Below are 26,694 nucleotides of genomic sequence, written 5' to 3' on the forward strand. Positions count from 1 at the left end.
AGAGTTGGGTAAAATATTCAAGAGTATATTTAAAGACTATTGGGAATAGTATAATTTTTAAATGATAAATGATACTCTAAAATATGTAAATGGTAACAAGCCATTGGTGTAGATAATCACCTATACCAGGGATTCGCAGATTTGTCTGCACATTAGAGTCGCTGGTATACTTCATAAATATCTAGATACCCCAGGTAATACTGATAACTTATAAGTACAATATTAGCACATCCTAAGTTATGTTAATGTGTAAAGTTGAGAACGAATGACTTGGATGAGATTTTACATGGTTATTAAAGCTATCACTGAGAGGGAGATCTTGCAGGAAGAGTATCTAGAGTAAACATGAAGAGGTCTCAGAAATGTGCCTGAGAACATTTAAATATGGAGGAAAAGTATGAGGAAGCAATGAAGACTAGGAAGACTAGGAAGAGGCTCTCAACAAGGTTGGGGGAAATTGGCGAAATGACACCCAGGAGCCAAGAGGGAAGGGTGTTTCTCGTTTGTCACAGTGCTGAATGCTGCTGAGAGTCCCATTAAAATACAGGCCAATGAAGATGTTATAGATGGCCTTGGGATAACTGTATGGTTGAGAGCAGAAACCAGATGTCAGAGAATATAAAATGCAATGAACAGTAAATACGAACAACCATTGGAAAGGATGGTTGTAAGGGAAAGAAGGTGATAAAATGATACTCAGCCAGAAAATTGAGTTGATTCCCGAGAAAGTGGTTTTTATTTCTTTTTTTTTTTCTAAAGACAGAAAAGAAAAGCACATAAATGCTGGAGTAGTGATCTAATGGACTGAAAATAAAAGAGATAAGGCAAAATGATGGTGAAAAGATCCCTAAGAATGAGGGATGGGTGGGAGAAGGCTGTGTTCATAGGATCATAGTGGATGAAGTTGGAGGTAGAGAAATATTTGTTTTGCTCTGATTATTTATTTTCTGTCATTTTGCTGTTGCATTGAATTAACATCTAAGACATGATACGTGTATAGACTACAGAACAAGTTTTAAAACAAGGAGACACTGTCTTATCTCTGTCCACAAGTGGGATATAGTACACTAGGAAAGGCAGTTACCTAAGCCAAGTCATTGCAATGTGGTAGAAATTACAACAGAAGCCACGAGAATGGAAAGGTTCAGTTCTGGGGGGATTCAGTTCATGGAGGATGGCCATACAAAGGACATTTATTAAAGACCGGTTTAATAAAACAGAATAAAGGCATTCATCAGAGAGAAGAAAACTATTAGTAACTATTTTTCAATGTCTGATCATTGCCAACAGGGAATTAGAAACTTTACAAACCTTCAAAGCATTAGGTTCTTTGAATACCATGGGTTAGGTGTTATTATTATTCCCAAATGATAGATAAAGAAAGCTTGGGCTCAGAGAAAGTAATTTTAAAGGATATAGGTCTTAAGGGTAAAATCATGATTCTCATACAAATATAAAGTAAATAGAAGGTGGCAATTTGAATATATTCATTAATAAGGGAACAAATAAAATGTTACAACTGGTTCTAATTTAAAGGTGTATACACACGTACACATAGAAAAGGAATGCAGAAATCAATGTACAAATAGATGCTAAGCTGCCTTCTGTTATAGTTTTGTTTTGTTAGCTAAACTGTGTTTTGTGGTGTCAGACTGTTCCTTCACCAGGTTGAATTTGTATGCCTTTGGACTATAAACAACATAGAACCTTCTTATTACATTTTACCCTCCTCTCACCCATAGAAACAAATAATTGAAAGATTATGCCAAATGATGCCTTGTTTTTATCATTAGAGACTCCCACGAATATTTGAGGGTTTTTTTTTTTAGAAGTCTGACACAATATTTCCCTCTACAAATGAACTGCTCAACTTTCAGAGATAGTTAGTGTCTGCATTCTAAAAATACAAAATCCACGATTGCACACTGATTTGAACTGATCCAGTGTGTTATAAACTGAGTAGTGGTGGGTTGGGTCTTCCCTTTCAAATCAATGTAATATATTTGGAAAACAACTAGTTGATTTTAAAACTGTAATCTTACAACCATTGAACTTTGGGCACTGGCAAAAGTAGTATGTGTGAAAGATTAATCTGCCACGTTATGTCATTAATATGTTACTCTAATGACACTAAGTGACCTGCATTCCATAAGGTCGGCTACACAAGCATTTACATAGAACGTTCTGTTATGAACTTTCAGGTGAATTAAGACATCAAGCACAAGAATTCTGGATATTTGAAAGAAAAATGAATTCTTATATCTGTGTTATGTATTTCCTATAATGTCTCTGGTGCTTAAAAATAATTACAACAAAACATGTTCAGAACAGCAGTTGCTTACTATAGCACTTAGAGAACAAAATTGACCATACTTCAAATGCATAAATGCAAAGGAACTAAGATAGTTTAGTACCACAATGTTTACTGGAATTTGAGAAAAAGGATTTCTCTCTGGATATGATGTATACCAGAAAGCCATAGGGTGGTAATGTGGTCAGTTAGGCATGATTTTCTATTTAAACTGAGTTGAAAAACATATGTTGCTATCTGTGTTCCCTACTGAATTTCAAACACATAGAACAAACAAAACAGTACTTCTGATACAAGTAGCTCATGCACTGTTTAATGCCACGTACATTCTCTTGAAACAGAATGAAATCACTTGCTTTAAAAATGTATAATATAATCTCTTCAAGGCAAATGCTATGTCAGTCACATAAATTATAAATGAAGGACCCAAGTTTAGGACTCAAGAAAAAATAAATCTTGATACAGTCATCACAAAGAGTACCCTTTCATGTAATTTTTAGGCCTAGAGACAAGAGACCAATCTAAATTAGTATAATGTACTTAAGGCTGTACTGCTAAGTTTTATTCAAACGAACAAATACAAGATTTAAGATATTTCATTGTGATGATTACAGCTAGCCCTAAAATATGTTAATTTTCTTCCTGCTTAGGTTGTTTTCAAGTGTTTGATTCTTTTCATTCACCAAGTGAATTACCTTTAAGTATGTGTTCACAACTGAAATTAAATACAGACCATATCCAGGTCATATCATTTTAACCTGCTTTTTTTTGAAAACCTACTCCATTAATGCCATATTCTTTGTTGCCCCAAAGGATATTGTACCTAGATTTTTATATTAATTACGATACTGGTTTACTTTTCATGTTTTGACATTCAGTCTTACAAAAGGAATTAGTTAACGGCAAAAGCCTTGCAAATTGTCTTGATTATTCTATTTTCTTTAGATACTTAGCATAACACATTTCTTTATGAAGACAATAATTTCAAAGTGTCACTATGAAAACCCAAACAAAGTAGTTAGAATTGCTCTGTCAAGCGGCTTTTTGTCATTCATTGTGTTCTTTGAAGAATTATATATTTTTTTTGTCACAGCTTCAGTTTAGAACCTTCTAGTTAATAACTCATCTTGAATTTTACAGGAGAGACTAGTCTAACATAGTCAACATCTATTGAGCATTTTTATGCCAGGCACTGCTTCGTACTTTATATAAAGGATCTCATTTATTTCTTACCATGACGCAATGATGTAGAGTTAACATGTAAACTGAGGAAGAGAAAACTGAAGCCTCAATACTAAAGGACATTTTCCAATGTCATACAGTTACTAAGGTTGCAAGGCTGACACACTCCTCCTATCTGCTTGACAAGAAAATATATTTTGTTTTAATTAAATTATGTACAGTGACATGTGAACAATTTATGTCTATTTTCTGGGATCTTGAGCAACTTTAATTTTAGTTGTCTTTCTCTTTTATTGTGGATGGCAATAGTTATAATAGCAATTAATATCATTATGAATAATTGGTGTTTGGAATGCACTTAGTCTGCTCTTATCGACTCAGCTGAAATCAGTGGTTTCCGTTCAGTGATGCAAGATACAACATTACATTCTCAGATTCTTCTAAACATCTGAGTATTTAGGTTTATGGCAGGAAGATGAAATCCATCTTCCAACCATGCACTCTATTCCTGCATACAATGCTGTTGTGCCATGAGACTTTTCCTGCAGGCATTTTTTTTTTTTTCTAATTAAAGCCTGTAACCACAGATATGTTCTCATTAGCCAAGCTTCTCTATGCTTGGGTAAAATGAATTTGAAATATATCAATTATGTCTTGAAAGATAAATATATGAAAAAGTAGGCTTTGGGCAAATTTGTAAAAACTGAAGGATTTACTTTGCTCATGTTAGGAAGATGAGAACAGGGTTGGACATTGGTCTTGCTTGATAATAAGGAAATTATCTTTGGGGCTTTAAAAGTTTCTAATAATGATTTTGAGTGCAATCAATTTTTTCTTTGCTTTGCTTTCTTGGGATGTACAGGGGACAATGGCTATAATTATGTCAATAACATATCTGAAGGAAATTATGGGAAAGGAAATGTTGAAAAGAAAGAAAAAGGAAGGAAAGAAAGGAGAGAATAAAGGAAAAGGAAGAAAGGAGGGGTATAGTTTTGTGGAAGCAATCTTGAGATAGTAAATTTAATAATCACAGAAATGAAATAGAAAAGAGTATAGTACTTTTTTATATAAGAATAAAAGCTTTTAAAAAAAAGTGATGTGAAATTACATTTCCATGAAGGAGGCTATTTCTTTTTTCCTGAGTTTCTGCATGGCTTTTCCTTCCATTTGTCCCAAGCTAAAAGGAGTTGGGTAGGTGGAGGAGGCTTATGGCTGAGAACAATAGATACTAATTCTCGTAGGTTATCTTGTCCCCGGTGTCTGACACTCTAATTACATCCAGCGTTGCAAAGGAAGTAAAACACGGCAAGGGATCAAAGGGATTTTGAGTCTGAAGAAGATGGAAGTTTAGGAAACTGTGTTTTCGCAGCAGTTGATGGTACCAGGCATGAATTTCTGCCTCTTCTTCTTCCTGGTTGGAGAAGGCTCTAGAGAAAATCTTGTTTTAACATGAAGATGTTATTCTATATATAAGGAATTAACACTCACTTGCTGAGTTTGCAGAGCTATGAAATCTGTAAAGTATCTTTGGTATTTCCAGAGGAAAAAGAAAAAGCCAAAGAAAGAGAGGAAATAATGGAAAAGAGAGGATACAAGAGCCGACTTCTATAAAATGCATACAGGAAGGAGTGAGTTTTCACTGGTTAAAAGTAAACCTCAGCTGGCTGTCCATGCACCACCCCAAACAGCTCCAATAGGTTTCCCAGGGGACAAAGAGACACCTGTACATACTATGTGGGTTCTGGCCACTAGAGTTGCCTGCAGTGGAGTTGGCTGAAGGGTGGCAGTGGTTGTTCTCCATCAGTCCCCTCATGGGCCACAGGAAAGAGCCAGTATTCTAAGATCAAAGGTGAGAAATCTCTGCAGCAGCTATGAAGCTGGGTCTCTGTGTCTCACCTTGCAGACAGGACTAAGGTGTGTTGGCCCCTTTGCTATGTAGCAAACTTCTCAGAAGGAGAAGGACTCTGGAGAAATGGAGGAATCTCAGGGAGAAATCTGGGGGCAGTGAGTGAGATACTGATGTGTAAAGCTGACTTATTGTTTACCTTGTTGAAGCTGTTTTAGAATGAGAGTGACTAGAGTTTCTTAAAATATTTTATTTTCCTCTGCCAAGAAATATGATGGCTCCAAACAAAAGATTACGTTTAATTAGGGAAAAAGAGTTTCAGGTTTCACACTTCAGGTTTCTGACCGCCCAGTTCATCCCTATTATAGTTCCAAAGGGACACTTTTCTTTGACCCACCTCAGTGGGTGTTTTTTGTGTGTGACAATGCTGAAATGGTCTTACTCTTTGTCTGATTCTTAGACAAAACCAAGGTTTATCTAAGTAAATATACCTGTAGATAAAAGAAGAATAGAGAATTTTGAAGTCTATGTAGCTCTTGATATTATTTTATTAAAATATAAATATAATATCTCAATGATTCTTAAATCTATTTTGCCCCATCAACCATCCATTCAAACAAGCACATTCAGATCTTTATCTAGAAATACAAAAATATGCTACGGAATTACAATGGCAACACAAAAGGGAGCAATATTTATATGGCAAAATTCACGATAGCAGAGTGGCATTGTGTCCTTAGCATCCTGATATATTTAATGCAATGAGTCTTTGGAATCAGAAAGAATATAAAATTCATGCTGACATATCAAAAGACTAAGTTTGTTATGTCTTTATCAGGTTAATTAAAATGTATTGTTGGAATGTAGAATTACATAACTTGATTAGAGTGCCAAACTAGGAGTGAGAGAAGGAGCTACATACAGTGACTCTCCCCAGAAATGATCAGTTCTCTGACTCTGTTTCTATGTATAGTGTTTTTCCAGTACTTTATAGTTCCTGTACTATAATATTGGATGTGTAATTTTTGTAGACCATTTTTGAGAAATATGGATTGTAAAATCTGGGTATGAAAGCTGAAAGAAGCTGAGTAGCTACATTACCTCAAATTTTAATTCGACACTCTTGTCTGCCATGTGAGTTTGTCAAGATTACCATGTTTTGTGATTATGCAAGCTAAATCCCTAAAAATGCAATTTATCGGAAACAAATAATGTGTTAACTTTTATCTATTCACAGGAAAATATGAAAACATATTTAAAATACAGCTAATATGAATATAAAATACAAAAATAGAGGAGTCTTAGAAGAGAAGTAATGAATACAGGGAGGCTTATGGAAAAGTCAGCCTTCACATTGAGTTTTGAAGTGTGAGAAGTGTACAGTGATAGGTTTGAAATTGAATCAAAAAGGTACAGAGGGGAGAAAACAAGCAAATATATTTGGAAAAAAAAGTAATTTGTTTTTTAATTTAATCACAAATCACCAAAAATAAAATAGTATAGGGTTGGTAAAACAGGGCGAGCTTCAAGTGCCAGATTAGCATATGTGCACTCCATCTGACCAAAGGGAAATAATTGGGGATCTCTAGCAAAGAAATGACAGAAAAAGTACTGTGTATCTTAATGACAGATGAAGTCAACATGATAGTTAGAAGTCAGAAAATGATAGCAGGATCATGAGGAAGTGATAGAAAAGAGCAGATGAGTTTTCATGAGATGAGCAAGTAGACTGGGGTCCAGACTGTGGGGTCCCATTCCAAGAAGAGCAGCCTAGGGCACAATAAGTGTTTCTCTCTAGGGTCTGGATGCCAAGGGTGGAGAGGGAATCTTGTAGGAAATAGACAGAAAATCTGTTGTTGGAAAGGCACTGTATTAGTTTGTTCTCACACTGCTATAAAGGAATAACTGAGATTGGGTAATTTATAAAGAAAAGAGATTTAATTGGCTCATGGCTCTGTAGGCTGTAAATAAAACATGTCACCATCGTCACCATCTGTTTGGCTTCTGGGGAGGCCTCAGGAAACTCACAGTCATGGTGGAAGGTGAAGGGGAAGCTGGCACTTCTTACATGATGGGAGCAGGAGGAACCGACAACAAGGGAGGAGGTGCCACACACTTCTAAACAACCAGATCTCCTGAGAATTTACTCACTATACAGTACCAAAGGGGCATGGTACTAAACCGTTCATAAGAGCCCCACCCCCATGGTCCAATCACCTCCCATGAGGCCCCACCTCCAAAACTGGGACTATAATTCTGTATGAGATTTGGGTGGGGACACATATCCAAACTACACCGGACAATTTAGAGAGTTTTACTGTTTTATAATCCTGATAGGCATCTTTGGACAATAGTCTTTTTTACACACAAGTGCCAGTAACTTTTTTTGAGAGTTTGTAAATAAACTCCCACTTTAGTAGTGTAAAAAGAAATGACAAACAATGAAAATAAACCTGAAATAAAGATCGTGTGACTTATTTCTCTTCTATAACCTTGAATTTTCCATTTCTCACTTTAAGTGGGATCAGCATTTTCCAGAGGTCCACAGTGTTCCACCAGGTGCTAATAGATGTTACAAAATGAAACAATTCAAACAAAACAATAACTATAACAATAATAGCACTTCCATGTTCAATAAAGTTATACAAGTTCTGGAGCAAAACCTATATAGTTTTCATTACTGCAGTATTTTCAATGACATTAATAAACTACTTTGTATTTTAAAGTCCAAGTACAGAATATACTATGCAGCAGTTTACAAAATTAATTGAACATGGAAGTAATTTTGTTTTATATTTTAGTAAAACATTGCATGGCTCTAGAAGTTCTCAGAACATTTCCTGAAACACTAGGGACTTGCAGCCATTCTAATCATCCCTCTGGGAGGAGGTTTACATTTGTGAGTAACTATAACACTTATCAACTACAAAATTTAGACTATGTCACACGATCAACCTAATCATCTCATATTTTATAGTAACTGAAATGTGTTATTTTCATCCAAGATTATCATTTTGATATATGCATAAAGCTTATGTTGAACATAATTTGTAAGCATTAATCAAAGATAATTTCAACCAATATTAGGCTTATTATTCAAAGCACATGACTATCTCAATTAAGTACATTCTTTTGGAAATTGTTTATGTAAAACAATGAAAGACGATTTTGCCCCCATATATATGTGTACTACCGAAAGTGTAATATGTAATATTTAACTTACAAATATATAATATTGAATCATTTCTCTTCAAAAGCCAGAGCACAGAAATAATAACATGTCTTTTTAAGATGGAGAAGCTACAACAAATAAAGATTTATCCTCTACTATAAACTTTTAAAACAGGTGCCTTCATTTTGGCATGAACTCAATTTTTCTTCCAAGTCTAAGAATATGAAATTGCATTTAAATAAATGCTTCTTTACACAGCTGTCAGCAAAGACTTATGCTGTAACCTGGAATTTGTTCTGCTCTGACATTTGCTGAAATTTAAAGATGTACTGGACATTTATTGTAGGAATATATACTCCTCAAAAAAGATGATGAAATTCTAAAGGCAAAAGCAAAATAGTTTAACTGATTTATAATAGTACATCTTGAACAAAAATGGTAGGTTAACAATTTATTTTTTGTGATTAATACAATATTAATTTTTCTGTATAAGCATTGGTTTTATTCTCTTTTTATTAAATCTGTGGCTCCTTTCTGATTCCTTATATTTTTATCTTTATGAAAACTCTACCATTCTCACAATAAAATGGGTCATCAAAATCTTGAATAGGAAATACAGTTGAGTACATAAAATTCCAGTAATGAACATATAGTACATCATAAAACTTGCTTAATAGTCTTTTCAAGGCAGAACACTAGTACGTAATCATATGTATTTTGTAAAAAGAAAAAGTATCTGTAAATGCCAATAAATAAATAAATAATAACTAAAATACTATTTATACTACTCTCCTTTTCCCCCTTCTATAATTCTCTTTGCTAACATATCTCTCTTCTACCATCTCCTTTCTGTTGTCTTCCTTCTTCTCCAAGGTCAAAAATGCATATCATTTCCAAGTTAAATGTGAAGCTCTAATTAGTGGCTTATCTCATTACAAAGCCAAATAATTTTCAATTAATTCAAACAATAAACTTGACAGCTTTCTGTTCAGAGTAGCACTGCCTCAATTACAACTGTGTTTTCACTAAGTTTAAATAATTATGTGTATTATGAAATACAGAATTTATATATTTAAGAAGATCATCACTAGCCAGGACTGGAGTAATCTGAATGCAATAATATTAGAATATCTATTTGCAACCACAATATTATAATCACTTAAATATCTGATAAGAGATCTTAAATTTCAAGTTTCAGCTGTCTCTCAACATCATTTTTCTGGTTTTTAAAGTCACTTTCCACATCAATAATGTCATTTGCACAAATTTATAAATTCCCAGTCACATCACAATCAAACAATATTTAAACTCATGGATTAAACAATTTTCAAAATGAATAAAAAGCTAGCATTACATACTGAAAGTATATTAAATCTTGAAAGCATCTTCTCATCTTATTGAGAATGAAAATTAGTCCTTAGAGAGTTTGTATGTCTTGCCAAAGCTCACACTGCTAGTTAGAAGAGTCAGGATTAATGCTGTCTTCTATTTTAATTTTTGTTTTGATCATGTCATGCTTGTCTAGGGTTTAGTCATTAGGCAAGTATTCATTGATACCCTAATATGTGACAGGCGCTATTCTTAGTTCTAGGAATAAAGTCAGGAAAAACAAAATCTGCACTTGAGGAAATTACATTCTTGTCAGGACCAGAGAGACAAACAGTAGGCAAACCAAAAACAAGATAATGTTTAATCATAAGTGATGAGTACATGTCCATACAGCCACATAAGATGGACCTGGGATCTAGAGTTGCTGGTTATCAAGGTAGCCTTTGTGAGACTTAAATTATGAAAAGATGTTGATCAAATACAGATCTAGAGGATGAGTGTTAGAAGTGCAGTGAACTAATTGCAAGTGCAAAATCCACAATGTGGGAATGATCTTAAGCATATTTTGGAGAAGCAAGTTGCCAAGTGCAGTATAGTGAGCTGGAGGGAGATTGGTAAGAGGTAAAGTCAGAAAAGGATGCAGAAGGCAGATCATAGAGAGCTCGGTAGGCCCCTGTTGAAATTTGGGCTTTTACACTATAGGCTTTAGCATATAGTTTCAGGACTCCATGATATTAATTAGAATAGTAAGTACAAAGCAAGAGAATACAATAATGTCACTTTTTTTCTTCTTGAAGACCATTGACTAAGCCCTGAAGAATGGATTTTAGGTGGAACAAGGCTGGATCAGAAAGACAATTAGGAGGCTATTGCAAATGATGATAGAACTCTGAGCTAGAAGCAATGACCAATAGCATTGTATAGATTTATGATAGAGTTTGGAAATAAAGCCAGCAGAAACCAGGAGAGTGACAGAAAGAAACAAATTATGAGCTACTCTTAGATTCTTGGCTTGAGAAATTGGGTAGATGGTAGTGTCTTTAATAGAGATGGGAGGAGACATGCAAATGAATCTTGTTACTTTTTTGTTTGTTCCTAAACATATTATTGATAAAAATAATTATGCATATATGCACAGTGATATTATTTTTTGCAACAATTTGTGAAACTCTATTCTTTTTTTTTTTTTTTTTTTTTTTTGAGACGGAGTCTTGCTCTGTATCCCCGGCTGGACTGCAGTGGCCGGATCTCAGCTCACTGCAAGCTCCGCCTCCCGGGTTTACGCCATTCTCCTGCCTCAGCCTCCCGAGTACCTGGGACTACAGGCGCCCGCCACCTCGCCCGGCTAGTTTTTTTTGTATTTTTAGTAGAGACGGGGTTTCACCGTGTTAGCCAGGATGGTCTCGATCTCCTGACCTCGTGATCCGCCCGTCTCAGCCTCCCAAAGTGCTGGGATTACAGGCTTGAGCCACCGCGCCCGGCCGAAACTCTATTCTTAATCTACTGTCAAATAGTAAACACTGCTGGCATTAACACACTGGCTACTATTTTAGGTAAATAATTGTTCTATGCTTCATATTTGATTGTGAAGGGAATAAGCATTATTTATGAAGAGCGATAGTGTGAAATACTTACTCTTTAAAAATTTTCTCATCTTTTTCTATACATTCATCTCAAAATCTTTAGATGATTATTGACTGTTTTGTGTATTTCTGTATTAGTTTGTAGAATTCAACTTAATACATTCAGAGAGCATACGTGTTAATAAAAATGTCAATATAAAAACAAACTTACGACATGTATACTTAGGCTTTTAAAAAAGTGGTAGCACGTATTTCTTAATATTCCCACCTATCAAAAAAGTTTAAGCTCCGAGCAAATGAGTGCTATGCTCAAAAACGAATGGGGTCCATGCTAGTAGTTCTTAGAAGGCAAAATACCACAGATCCCTTATCGATAACCTAGATACATACCCACAGATACCCCAAAGTAGGTAGTTCTTTAATTCATTTTCATCTAAGGTGATGTGATTGAATTGAAATTTTTTAAATCAGCAATTCCTCTCTTAAGGTACATGCAGGAGAAAGAAGAGAAATGAGTGGATGGCTCAAATGTATAAAGTGAAAAGAAATGTTAAAGAAGATAGATGATTTATAACTATAGTGGGCACTTTGTACCGGAGTTTATGTAGAATATCTTGGTTATGATTTTCTTTAGATGAAGAACCTCAGACTTTAGTGAACCTAAGGCCACACACATTCCTGGTATCAAAGCTAACACAGAAACTCAAATTCTTGAATTTCAAGTTAATAGAGTCAAACAATATTAAAACAAAATATAATGATTACTAAGTATAGTTTTAGAAAGTAATTAATAAATGTTCTATGTATGATACCTATGGTTTTGCTGCAAAGCATCCAAGAATTCTCGAAATTGTGCATAAATTATATGTAAATTTTTAAGAGGATTTGCATATTCTATCACATTCTTAAATGTACACATTACCCCAAGTAAGTTAAGATTCATTATCTTAAAGACAAAAAAACGTAAGTAAGTAGAGATACATCAGAGTGCCTGTGAAAATATGTAATTCATATTTTGGCAGCAATATATATGTTGGTTGCCTTCTTTGAGAACATACTATTGTCCAAGGAAATTTGAAAGATAATTACATGTAGGTGTGTGCATATGTATGTATGTGTTCATAATAGATGCAAGTGTGTAAAACTGTATACTACAAATTCATATATATAGTTTTTTTCAGACATATACACCCACACACATAGAGAAATAGAATATCAAGGCATCTTCTAACTGTGCACTGTCCCTCATTTCAACTCTAAAAGGAGGTACTCAGATAACAGTCATATTGCTACAAACTTCTCTCATAATCTTTTTTGGGGGATGTTTGACACTATTTTCCTGAAAACCTGATTGTTAATAATGCTCTGTTTACATAATAAACAATTACAGCACAAATCTAATCTTCAATAACTTTATGTTAAAGTCAGTGGAGATATTTTATTGATTCTATTTTTAATACAGTTTTACATCAGGTATTTGGTTGAGAAAAAACATAAACAATAGAGATGTTTTAATTTCAGAAAAGAAATAAAGATAAAATTTGCTTGAAACTAACCAAATCAAATGACAAAAAAATCGGTTTCTATACCAGTTCTGGCATTAGTGTTATAGAAGAAGGGGAAGTCAGTAGAAGGAGAAATGACAGAATGAGAACCATCTCATTTAAGACTAAAAGGTTTTTGTTCTGTGAGGCAACATATATAATAGGAAACATTTTAAAATACCCAATTAACAACTCTGATATCTGAAAAATGTATTAACTGCATAACTAATAACCATTACTTAAATTGTAAACTTTTTTCATGTCACTGAAATTAAGCAGGGAATTGTTTTATCAACACAAAATTATTTATCCTTGTTATTTACCAAGAGCATATCCATTGCATGTGTAACTATAACAACCTCCTAAAAAAACAGGATTAATTCTTTTTCCAACCATTGTTTTAAGCACCTGCTATTTAAATATTGTTGTAACACTGCAGATTATAAATAGTTATTTGTATAATGGGTGAGATTAAAGAAATTAAAAATTAATAAAGAAGAATTGATTAAAAATAAGAGAATAAAAATGATAGGAAAATGGCTTAAATGTAGAAACAGGAAAAACTGTGGTGAATAGACTTCAGATTTGGGTAATAAAAATAGGAAATTTGAAAAAATAAAAATGGATTTTCTAAGGGTCTTCTAAACTATCTTTAGGACTAATAAATATTGTAAGTTGGGGAGTAGAAGGATATGAATTTTGATCAAATTATTAAAAAATTAGTAGCCACACAGAGGACTTTGGCTTTGACATGACAAACAGTAGAAAGACCTGGGCAGTTTTCAAGGAAGGGCTAAAACGTGGTATATAAGTGGGACAGCATTAGGCACAGTAGGTTTGGGATTTATACATCAGCAGGTGCTGCGTGGCATCTGTAGGAATGAAGAGTGAGCAAAGCGTCATTTCTTCATCCAAATGCCGAGAACCTAATAAGTGGTAAAAATGAAGAGACATAGGCCCCTTATGGTGACTCTTTGTCTTCTATTTTTTATCTGCTTTTAGTTTTAACATTAAAATTTTTAATTTAAAAGGAAGCCATAATGTATTATCTTGCTCACTTAATTAATTACAGAAGTTAACCATGAGAAATGAACGAAAGAAAGTCAAGGTAGGGTCAGGCTAAGTTAGGTTATGCTACAGAAACAACCTTGCAATTTTCATGGCTGATCACAATCAGTGTTTGTATCCTGCTCATCATACATTCACTGTGTTAGCTGAGGACTTTGTTTCCTATTATTAACTAAGCTAATGAAGCAGTCATTATCCTGCAAGTTGACAGTTGCTGTGACAGAGGGAAAAATACTGACAATTAGATATAACATGGTGCATCCACTCAAAACTCATTGAATATGGCTAGTTATACCCACCATGCACAAGGAACCCATATGCAAGGGGGTGTGGGTGGATGTAATCCTGCCATGTCTTCAGCAAACAGGAAAATAGAAATATTTCCTCATCTTCTAAAATGAGATGGAATAAGACTCCTTCAAAGAAATGTGAGACTGGTGAAAGGCTTTTTTTTTTTTTCAAAATGTTAAAAATAGTGTTCGATAGCACATAAAAATAATAGACTATCATACAATAATGTTTATATTATTATACTTTTAGTTCTGCAGTACACGTGTGGAACGTGCAGTTTTGTTACATAGGTGTACATGTGCCGTGGTGGTTTGCTGCACCCATCAACCCATCATCTACATTAGGTATTTCTCCTAATGCTATCCCTCCCCTAGCCTCCCACTCTCCAACAGACCCCTGTGTGTGATGTTCCCCTCCCTGTGTCCATGTGTTCTCATTGTTCAACTCTCACTTATGAGTGAGAATATGTGGTGTTTGGTTTTCTGTTCTGGTGATAGTTTGCTGAGAATGATGGTTTCCAGCTTCATCCATGTCCCTGCAAAGTACATGAATTTATCCTTTTTTATGGTTGCATAGTATTCCACGGTATATATGTGCCACATTTTCTTTGTCCAGTTTATCTCTGATGAACATTTGGGTTGGTTCCAAGTCTTTGCTACTGTGAATAGTGCCACAATAAACATACGTGTTCATGTGTCTTTATAGTAGCATGATTTATAATCCTTTGGGTATATACCCAGTAATGGGTTTGCTGGGTCAAATGGTATTTCTAGTTTTGGACCCTGGAGGAATCATCACACTGTCTTCCACAATGGTTGAATTAATTTACAGTCCCACCAACAGTGTAAAAATCCTTCCGACTTCTCCACATCCTCTCCAGCATCTGTTGTTTCCCGACTGACACAAAGGCTTTGTTTGTTTGTTTGTTTGTTTTTTAAGGGTCAGGGGTATATACAATATTGAGTTCAATGTCTGGTGAATTTAACAACTTTTCTAAACTATTCAAGGATGATCATTTGAATGTTGTTATTAATATAGGGATTGAAGTGTCATAAAGTGGCTGGGATATATATTTGGTTGCTATTGGATAGACTTTATAGATAAAGTTGCAGAATGGGAATTTACTGAGGGCATGACAATTCAGAGAGACCAGAAAAACAGCAATGACAGATTGTAGTTGGTGTTGCAATGAGGAAGAGCAATTTCAGTAGTCAGAAAAGAAGATAGAACAATGTGAACAATGCATTAAATGTATCTTAAAGAGAAGTGTTTCTAGAAGTAAGTGGCACAGCATGTCAAATACTAAAACAAGTTAAATGAAGGAGAAAATGTTAATGGATTTGGCTTATAATAATATCTAAAATGCAACCAACACTTATACCAGTCAGACCCCGCTTTAAGACATATATATATGTCTTATATATGTATATATACATATACACAGATATGTATATAATATATGAACTCATCTTACTTTTAGACTCTTCATTACCGATGAGGCATAATCAGTGAGTAAAAAACCCTGACGTCACGTGACCAACAAGTTGCAGAGATACAATGTGAACCAGACATTCTGGCTGCAGAATTCTGGTCTGTTCTTAATCACTATTTCATATTTTAGCATGTGTTTCTAGGTATGTTTCCCCCAATTAAAGCAAAGAAATAAAATGTGGATTATAAACTAGTAATAATGGTAAATGGGGCATGGAGACAAGTACAGTCTATATGCTTGTGGAGTTTAAAAATAAAACAACACAGATATATTTTACATTATTAAATTAAAACTGTGTTAAGATAATGTTGAAGTTTTCTGACCTGGTTTGTTTTTAGAAATAAGTCATTTAAACATCATTACTGGAAAAGAAAGGAGAAACATGAGTTAAACGTTGTAGAACACCCATTATTTATAATGTGTTCCTTTAAACATTCAGTTATTGAATTTATTGAAGTAGACACCTTCCTCAATTTGCAGAATATTAACTAGCAGCATTACAATTCACAACTAGGTTTTTTTGGCTTCAGAACCCATATTCCTTTCACTGTGTCATATCAGGGGACACAGAGAGAAAAAAACTATTAGTGAGATGTTTTTATGTGTTTAATAAAGAGATCACAACCTAGATAGAAATACTAGAATTCAGTGAAACAAAAGAAACATTTTGATTTTTTTTTTCTGAAACTGAAAGTAAAGATACAAAGAACATAGAGATAGTATTCTGTCAGTTTGACAATGGCTATATATACAGATGCATGTGAAACTCATAACAGTTGTAAAACAAACACTGACTACATATTTTAAAATCATTTGCTACCCAGCTATGATGTCCTCAAAGTAAATGAAGAAATGTCAATGTAAGTTGACTATAATTGCTTCCGAAAAAATGGCTGGAGATATTTATGCTCTGCTAAGATCTGTCACATGTCCAATATGGAGTGAAATGTTAACTAGCTTACATTTCTTTTTGTTTGTTTGTTTTTTGAACGAGTTAGGCAGCAGTAACTGTCTTCAGTTACTATCTGATAGGAAAAATGTATTTCCAGGAATCATTCTTACAATTAAATTATCATGTCGCATGTGGATTTTGAATTTATGTGTTTTTTCTTAAGATTATTTTAATCTCTATTATCTTTTGTTACTGTTGTTAGTACCAAGAAGACCAATTAAATTTTCTGATTCTTGGACTTGTTATTTTTAAGACAGTGTGCCGTGGGGATGAGGGCATAGATGTTTCTAGCCTATTTAAACAATTCATATTCAGAACTAGGCTTGCATTAGGTGATGAGGCATACATGAAAAGAAAAAGGGAGGAAATCTATTTGCCAAAGCAAAATCCCACATGCTTCTCTCTGTTTCTTCCTCCCTCAAGAGTGAAATAAGACAATTTTCTCTATAAGCTGTATGAGATAGAACAGTAGCAGTGTGATCTGTCAGTATGATGTTAAGCATAAGAAATTTTTCCCAGAGCAGCTACTTCACATATGCATGTAGATGCATGTACGTGTGTTTAGTTTTCTTATTATAATTCCCAGTAGTCTACACTATTTAACATGTATGATTAGAGTCAATCCTCTATCCAGTGTAAATAAAATAAATAAATACGCCAACTTTTGTATTCCGAGGTATGAAAATCAAAACCTCGTATGATTAAAGGGGTATCTGTAATCACGGAGTCTTTGAGTTTTATATACAACAAAATGCCAGATGATAGAGAAAATGCCACATAATTGTCTATATCTACGTGTATCTGACCTTGGTTTTCAATGTGGCATAGATATAGCCATTTAAAAATGAAATGATTTAGGTCATTACATACCAAATTCTTGGAACTTAATGATTTAAAAGAAAGATGATAAACATATAATGTTTTGGCAATGTCCTTGCTTGATTTCTAATGCTTGTGTACCTTAATATGTTCTTTTATCATCATTTAGCTATTCTCACTGTTTCTCAACCCTGTTAAATCAATGCAACCACTTCACCTCTCTGGGTTTTTTTTCCACACAGATTTTTTTTTTCTTTTAAACAGAGTCTCGCCCTGTTGGCCGGGCTGGAGGGCAGTGGCACGATCTCGGCTAATTGCAACCTCCCTCTCCCGAGTTCAAGCGATTCTCCTACCTCAGCCTCCCAAGTAGCTGGGACTACAGGTGCCCACCACCTCGCCTGGCTAATTTTTTGTATTTTAGTAGAGACAGGGTTTCACCGTGTTGCCCAGGCTGGTCTTGAACTCCTGAGCTAAGGCAATCTGCCCACCTCAGCCTCCTAAAGTGCTGGGATTACAGGCATGAGCCACCGTCCTTGGCCTTTTGGCTAAGATCAAGTGTAGTATCTGTTCTTACCAGTTTAACGAAAATGTTTTAGAAATAGACCAAGAATTTTCATATTGACTTTCCACCCATTGCAATGTAACAAATTTAAACTCTAAAGAGTTTGCTATGAGATATGGTTTGAAAACCATAAAAAAAAAAAAAAAAAGCAGTGGCATTCAAACAGGCAAATAAACAAGCAGAGACTGTAGTTCTATGTATGCTGCTTTGGGAAAGAAAAATCTTTTCATTCTAATGTGCAGTTTTTAATCATAAAAACACAATTTAGCTAACAACAATAAAAAACAACTGTTCTTGCTTCTAAATTAAATTGAGTTTGCATTAATGTTCATATGTATAAATATAAATGTTTAAGATTAATGAAGGACTAGAAGTGAGCATTGTAAAACAAGCTTAGATTAATGATATTGGACCCTGTGTCAGCTGAGACTCTGCTATAAACAGAAATATTTTGTAAGTTTTAGAGAAATATTGGGAAGTGTTTTTAACAGTAATCACACTGTATTTTATATCTTAGCTATGACTTGGGATATTGGTGCTTAATCTGAAAATAAATAAATATCAAGGGAAATGAAATATTGTTTAATTCCATTTCAAGTTTCATTTTCCAAGTAATTTTTACCCTCCAGATGGTAGGTAAAGCATGCCAGTGAAACACAATGGAAGCAGTCCACTTTAATCTCTTAAGGCACTGCTTCTTCTTTTTAACATGTGTGAATTAATGTCTTCTCTAGGGCTGTTTTAACTTTAATTTATATAGCTTAGAGTTTAGTTTTCTTTGATGTGACCGAAAAATGTGCAAAAAGCATATTAAATGTTATCTGTCTCTTGTTGACAAAATATCTGAGGCAAATCTATTATTTTCTCTTCCGCTAACTACTCCATAGGCTACTAACATGTCTCCCCATATCTACTCTGCCCTCTAAGATCCATTCTCAATGCTAAAGCCCAACATGTTATTCAAAAAAAATCTATTGGTATCACCGCTTGCCAATATTTCCTCAATGAATATCCATTGCTCTTAGAATAAAAGATCTCATCTGATTCTGCACTTCCTGAATTTGCTCTGCAACCACACTGGCTTTCTCTCTCTCTCTCTCTCTCTCTCTCTCTCTCTCTCTCTTTCTCTAAGTTTCTCTAAGTTGCCATGCACATACTGACTTAGATTTCATTATATTATATAATTTTTCACATCTAAGCCAAAAATATTTCAGGAGGCTATCCCTCATTTCCGAGACTGTCACATCTTAATATGTCCTGTATTTTCCTCATAAGATATCACAGTTGGTAAATATATAAGGAGTAGAATTTCTATTTGAGTGATTTAAATGTTATTTTTTCCTATAACTATGGTGTAAATTTATTGAGAATTATTTGAAGTTATTCAACAAACTTGATTATACCATAATCAGTAAACTATTGCATGTATTAAATCATGAATTATTAAACAAATTAAATCAATAAATTATTCCATAATAATTATGGAAAGTAATATATCAATCACTGATCTTTGTGATTTCCATTTAGGGAAAAATAAACACATTAAACAGAGGAGATTTTCACCCTCACTGTTCAAAACATACCTCTGTGATTTCCCCTTAGCAGAACTCTGCAAAGTCTTCCAGACCAAAAAGTTTGAGGGACTAATGGTTTACCTATGTCCCCAATTAGAATTCTCTCAATACAAAAATTATGTTTGATTTAATAAAGATGCTTATTTAAATTTCAATTTATTCAAGTATCAAAGTAGTTTATTAGTGAGTTAAAGAGTATTATTAACATATGCAGCCATGGGTCGAGGCAAATCTTATCAGCAGAGTATTAAAAGCCAAGAGTATAGGGAAGGATGGTAGATTACGGAGACAAAAGCAAAAAAACGACTCTATGCAAAAGGCTTCTTTGAGTTCGGGATTTTCTGGGCTAAGCAATTCCTAAGGAATATTTTTAGCAATAATATTAACAACATGAATGTTACCAACAATTATTTTTCTGTAGAGTATATTGGAAATATGAAAAAAACTGCTATTGAATAGGACTATGATCTCATAGAAAATGAACACAAATGCTATAAAGTCATAACACAGAATGAAACAGAGTAATTTATATTGAAGCATTTTCTATGTATTTTCCTTTATGTTTTGATCCTCCTGGCCTGATAAAACTAAAACCAGAATTAGCATTTGTCTAGATAGAATTTGAGGAGTCAAGGTTGTGTGTAGAGACCTTCAAAAGTTCTGATCACACTGTCTCTTTTACTTAGCAAATGATTTAACATGTTCCACAAAACATGTCTATTTTGTTATGATAAAGTGTATATATATGCAGCTACAGTAATATATTAAACACATTATACAGCATATAATAAAATAGAAATGTAAATATGATGGATTGAAATAAGTTGAAGTTTTAATATAGATTACTGTATACAAGTGGAAAATTTTGGCATCCTTTGTGTGTTCAACCCAGTTCAGAACACTGTCTGTACGATTACTCTGCTCTGACCTTGTAAGGAAGCAACTTTATGCTTCCCAAAAGATGCTCATTGAAAAAGAGACACAATAGAGTAGACAGTGTCCCATAAAGATATTAGAATAACATCAGCCTATCTTTAATAACCCATTCACCTCTCTTTTGTTCAGGCTCCAAAGAAATTCTTCTAGTTCATCTCCTCCAATTTTCTTTAAAGTGAGTGATGCATGCTCAGGTTAATCTTGGAGACTTTATCTTTCATTTTTTACATATTCCACAGGACAGTTAATTCTTTCTGTGGCTACATAGGTGAGATAGGGAAAATGCTATGTTTTAAAACAAGTTGACTTGTTCAAAATAATTTATTTTAGTGAAAATGAGTCTTATAGTATGTTTGCACATGACATGTGACTAGGACTACTAGGTGTTAGGAAGTAATATTCATTGAGCAAGGAGCAGTTCAAAAGCATAACCCTCCCATAGAGTCAATGTTCTATTTATTAGATCAGGGAGGTGAGCCTGTTGTGAAAATGAAGACAGCCTGAGGAGATTTCCAATTCTCTTGATGATTGACCAATTCATTCTTAGGGATATGGGGAATCTCAACACCCAGGGGCTACATGAAAATGTTCTTTCTCTCACCTCTTATGAACAGTAGTATCTTGAAAGCAATTCTAGCTGCCACTGGTCCTAAAAAGTATGCTAAAATTGTCTTCCCCAATCCCAGTGGGACAAGAGATCCTGGCTAGGAAAATAAAGTACACCAAGTCTTGTTAATGTGGTGACAGACAGCAGGAAAAATGAGAGAACAACCAATGTTCAAATGCTTTATTTTCTACAGGAAAATACATACACACACACACACACACAGACACACACACCCAGACACACACACACACACACACAGAGGCACACACACAACTTAATCTATATGAAAATGTTTGGCTCAGATCCTGTTATATTGTCCTGTTATATATTCAGTTTGAGCAAAATTGGGGAGAATCAGATCTCTATTGACCACTAAGGAGCTCTCAAACTTCCTTCCACTATAAATTAAGATTTTGCTCCACTAAGAGGAAAGATTACAGGATATTTTTCAGCATTGTATAGCAGAGTTGCTTTTTTTTTTTTTAAGTGCCACACTGTAACTATATTTTAAAAAATATTTCTTCACCATTTTGAAAAATGAACTGCAATTCTGGACAGTTATTTGATTTTATCAATTAATGTGGAATGGTCCTGTCTTGCTAAATCCTATTTATAGAACGACACATTTCTATTTACTTTCCCTACATAAAGATACTTTAACCTGCAATATATTTGATCTAAAATATGTCCCAGCTTCCTTCTTGACTATTTGCGAAACTGAGGTTCTCAGGTTATTGTTTTATATGCAGAAATATTGAAATATTGAGCCACAAGCACAAGTATTCCACTTCTGAATATTCTTTTTTTTTTTTTCAAGACAGGAGTCTTGCTCTGTCGCCCAGGCTGGAGTGCAGTGGCGTGATCTTGGCTCACTGCAACCTCTGACTCCCAGGTTCAGCAATTCTTCTGCCTTAGCCTCCAGAGTAGCTGGGACTACAGGCATGTGCCACCACGTCCGGCTAATTTTTGTATTTTTAGTAGAGATGGGGTTTCACCATATTGGCCAGGCTGGTATCGAACGCCTGACCTTGTGATCTGCCTGCCTCGAGCTCCCAAAGTGCTGGGATTACAGGCATATGTTCTATGCCTTCTCGTGAAGAAACCTTCTGGAATGAGTCATTGTGTGTGTGTGTGTGTGTGTGTGTGTGTGTGTGTAGCTAATGTTGATGATTTGGGGCTTTTAAGTTTAGGAAATCTCCTCTCTTCTGGTTACTCAGGTCAAAATGGCTTGCAATAATTATTGACATTCCTATTTTGATGACAGACCACATCCATTTTGTGCAGAATTCAACCATGTTTTTACTCTCAGCTTTCCCACTAGAGTTAAGCCACTTTTATGTCTCACTTTCATCTGTGCTCACCTCGTAATAGACCTCCATGTTCCCCTCAAATCTTATCAACAGAGAGGCTAGCAAATCTTATGAACAGGCTATTATGACTCATTTAAACTAGCCTCAGACCAAGTTACATACACCCTCTTCCAAATTAGTTGAGGTTTCCCATCTCAGAGTAAAACTCAAAATCTGTTGTATGATTCATAATTCTTTACATTGCATTTTTCCAACCCTCATGCCTATGTTTCTGATTTTATCTCCTATATGTCCCCATCTTACTCTACTACTTATTCTTCTTGTGAAACATTAAGACATCTCTGCCTAGGTGTCTTTGTGCACATTGTTCTCTTTCCAAAAATGCTCTCTTCTTATCCAAATGTTTTTTTCCTTCAGTTCTTCAGTCTCCAGCATAACTAGCGTTTCACCTTCTCAGATATTTTCAATTCCCTTCATGTATGTATCAATGTATCTTACCTCATAATTGAATGGTTATTAGATTTTATTTATTTACTTTTTGTTTCTTGCCAGAGTTTAGGAGATATGTTTGTTTGTTTTAATTACTGCTTTATCTTTGGAACAGTACCTGGTATAGTGTAATATAAACTCAATAAATACATATTGAGTGAATTACATCTGGTTATTCACATTTTTGAATTCCCAGGATATTAACACTATTTTGAGAGCCAAAGTCATGCCTATGTATCCCCCATTTTGTCTTTTAAATTTGAGATGCAATACCTTTATATTATTCTCAATGAGTTAATTATCAAGAATAAGATAACTTGATCACTGAATAGACAACTTCCCCAAAGGAAGGATTATCAGTCAGCTCTTGTAAAACTTAAATTTTTGAAATTCCTTTACCAGTCTCAATTTTAGTAGCGGTCTCTAAAAATTAAGTTGGGGTTTCTTTCATCACTCTCTGTTGCACTGTAAGTCACCTAAGTTAATATAATTCATTTACTTATTGATCAGGGCATGATAAAAACACAATTATAATTTTCTGAGTTTTAACTTTCTATAATATTTGCTTTTTATATTTAATTAACTGGGATGTTTTACAACAGAGATAGATACTTTGCTTATTTTCCCTATGCAAAAAGTTAAAGAAAGGTCTTGGTTCTGTCCATGGAAACACTTCAATGCAGAGGTAAGTTGGTTTTCTAGACAGGCAAGTTCCCTTTTTTCTATTTTTCTAAAGTGGAAAAAAAAAATCTTACAGCTAGTTAGTTCAAGTAAAAATAGAATAAAGGGGTGATATAATAAGTTGGCAAGACAGATGCCTTCTGGTTACTTATCAGAATAAAAGTATTACAAGTATTGTCAAGTAGAATAATGTTCAAACTATTACCACACAGTTATTTTCAAGTATCTGGCTGAGAGGAAACTACTTCTGGAGGATAGGCAGAAGGGAACTCTTTTATTTTATATTTCATCCTGTAATATGAAGTACAGCCTCAGCAAGAGCATGAGTGGTGTTCATTTGGATCACACTATCCTCGTAACTTAAAGCCCTACCATAGCTGGGGTTACAGGAGCTTTTTTTTTTTTTTTTTCTTAGAAATGTGCTTTGCGACTGCTTATACTGAAAGATGTTATAAGAAAAAGTGACATTTGGCACCAGTTATTTCACCATAAAAGTACTGTCGACAATTTTTATATTTAGCAGCATCCAGTTTATGAGGACTCAAGGGATAAAGCTTTTTATGGCCTTGGTGATTCTGCTCCACAACTTGCCTTTTTTCATATTTTGGACACTGTGACTCATTAGATTGATTCCGTTTCTTTCATTGCATAGGCTATAGTTAAAATTAAAGCCAAAGCCATCATCCTTCTCTAGTAAAATGTTGAATAATCTGTATTGGTTGAGTTTATGCTTTGGCGTCAGACTTGCTGAATTCAAAAGCAACTTTTCCCATTTGCTTGCAGCAGGACATTAGATAGTGACTTGGCCTCAATGTGTCAGTTTCCTTATCTTAAGTGAGGAAGGCTAGTTCTTTCAGAGGGAGGTCGTTAACGATTATATGCAGCAATTCACAAGACTGCTTAAAATCATGCACGAAAAATAGAGAAAAAGGGGAAAAACTTATAGGATCATTTTCATGATTTTTACATACTATTTTTAATTTAGTAAAATATTATAATTCCATTTTTACCTTGGCTTGTTTTATATTATGTATTTAAATATATGTTAAGTATTTTCTGGAAAAGAATACACTAAATTATTTCTAGTTAGATAGGAGATAGATAAAACATAATACAGTAGATATAAATGGAAGTATCTCTATCTCAGTATAAATAAAAAATAAATTTAGAGTTAGTAGTGATTCAGTACTTATCTATGTAACAGAATCTGTATTGAGTAACATAGACTTACATGCTTACACAAATAATCTGAAGAATTTCTGTATTCATTTATTTCACTTTAAGCGAAATAGTGAATATCTAAATAGCATAGTAATATTACTTTTTCAAACCAGGAAAGACTCATAGTTGTTTCTAGAGTTATATATCAGGTTCAAAATATTTAAAATGTGCATATCATTTTAATCACATTTAAGATTTTACAATATAATTAAGTAAAAATGATATATTACATATATTATAAACTATAGTTTACTTATAGCATGCTTTACTAGATTATAACAGTACATTTAAGGTAAAAGAAATTGCTTTTTTGAGGTGTTTTAGTAGCATATAATACTATAAAAACTTAGTGGAAGTATGTGAATTTTGTGGCATTATAATAATCTGTTATGAAAATTTGTTGGCCAGGCGCGGTGGCTCACGCATATAATCCCAGCACTTTGGGAGGCCAAGGCAGGTGAATCACGAGGTCAGGAGTTCAAGACCAGCCTGGCCAATATGGTGAAACCCCGTCTCTACTAAAAATACAAAAAACAAAATTAGCCAGGTGTGGTGGCATGCGCCTGGAATCCCAGCTACTTGGGAGGCTGAGTCAGGAGAACAGTTTGAACCCAGGAGGCAGAGGTTGCAGTGAGCCGAGATCACGCCATTGCACTCCAGCCTGGATGACAAGAGTGAGACTCCGTCTCAAAACAAACAAACAAAAAAAAGAACTTGAGTATATATGTAAAGAAAATAATTCACTGTGAAAATAAACATATACACAATAAAAAGTTATGCTTTCTTAGAATTCTTTTTTCTTTTTCTTTTTTTTATTTTTTATTTTTTATTTTTTTGTGGGGACAGAGTCTTGCCCTGTCGCCGAGGCTAGAGTGCAGTGGCACAATCTTGGCTCACTACAACCTCCACCTCCTGGGTTCAAGCTATTCTCCTGCCTCAGCCTCCCGAGTAGCTGGGACTGCAGGCACTTGCCACCACGCCCAGCTAATTTTTGTATTTTTAGTAGAGACGGGGTTTCACCATGTTGGCCAGGATGGTCTTGATCTCTTGACTTCGTGATCCACCCACCTCGGCCTCCCAAAGTGATGGGACTAAAGGTCTGAGCCACTGCGCCTGGCCTCTTAGAATTCCTATGCAATTGATAACCATCTGGAAAAGTGTTTGATAATCATTTTCTTTTCATTCTCCATTGTCTCATTGTCTAAGAGTCTACTGCCTTTCTTCCTATCAAAATTTGTCCTGTTGATTCCCGCCACGATTATCTAAGGCAGTATTATAGCTCACTCCCAGAGATGTGAAAGTCTATGGTATTAGACTGTGATATACGATTAGATGCAAAACAATATAAAATCACAAAACATTTTGGTTTTTATTGATGCTATTCCTGATGTTCTAAGATAATTATATACAATGTTCAAAGTATATTTCAGTGTATGTCTGTGCCATTTTTTATCTTAAAACAGTGGAGAAAACTGGCCATGTGGAAACTTTAATTGTGACATTTAAATTATTGTACTTTTATTTTCTAAATTATCCTTTTCTGATTAATTTTTATTAAGTAAAATTACACACACAGATTTCAAAGTTCACTCTGAATAGTTCACGCATTAATCATGTACCACATCTAACCTGAAATCAAAGCCTTTAAGTGACTGTATTGACTCAGTATTTACTTTCAGAAGTTTTGAACGACAAAACTATATACATATGTATGTGTGTGTGTGT

The 26,694-nt window shown here is 34.4% G+C and overlaps 1 protein-coding gene and 1 pseudogene across 1 annotated transcript in view; both read left to right on the forward strand.

Moving 5' to 3' along the window:
* The window catches only part of CDH18 (cadherin 18), a 1,112,094-nt gene that overhangs the window by 251,806 nt on the left and 833,594 nt on the right, over positions 1 to 26,694 (forward strand). The window lies entirely within an intron of this gene.
* On the forward strand, positions 18,114 to 18,224 carry LOC119620844 (U2 spliceosomal RNA; annotated as a pseudogene).

Source organism: Chlorocebus sabaeus, chromosome 4, assembly GCF_047675955.1.
Source record: "Chlorocebus sabaeus isolate Y175 chromosome 4, mChlSab1.0.hap1, whole genome shotgun sequence".
NCBI lineage: Eukaryota > Metazoa > Chordata > Mammalia > Primates > Cercopithecidae > Chlorocebus > Chlorocebus sabaeus.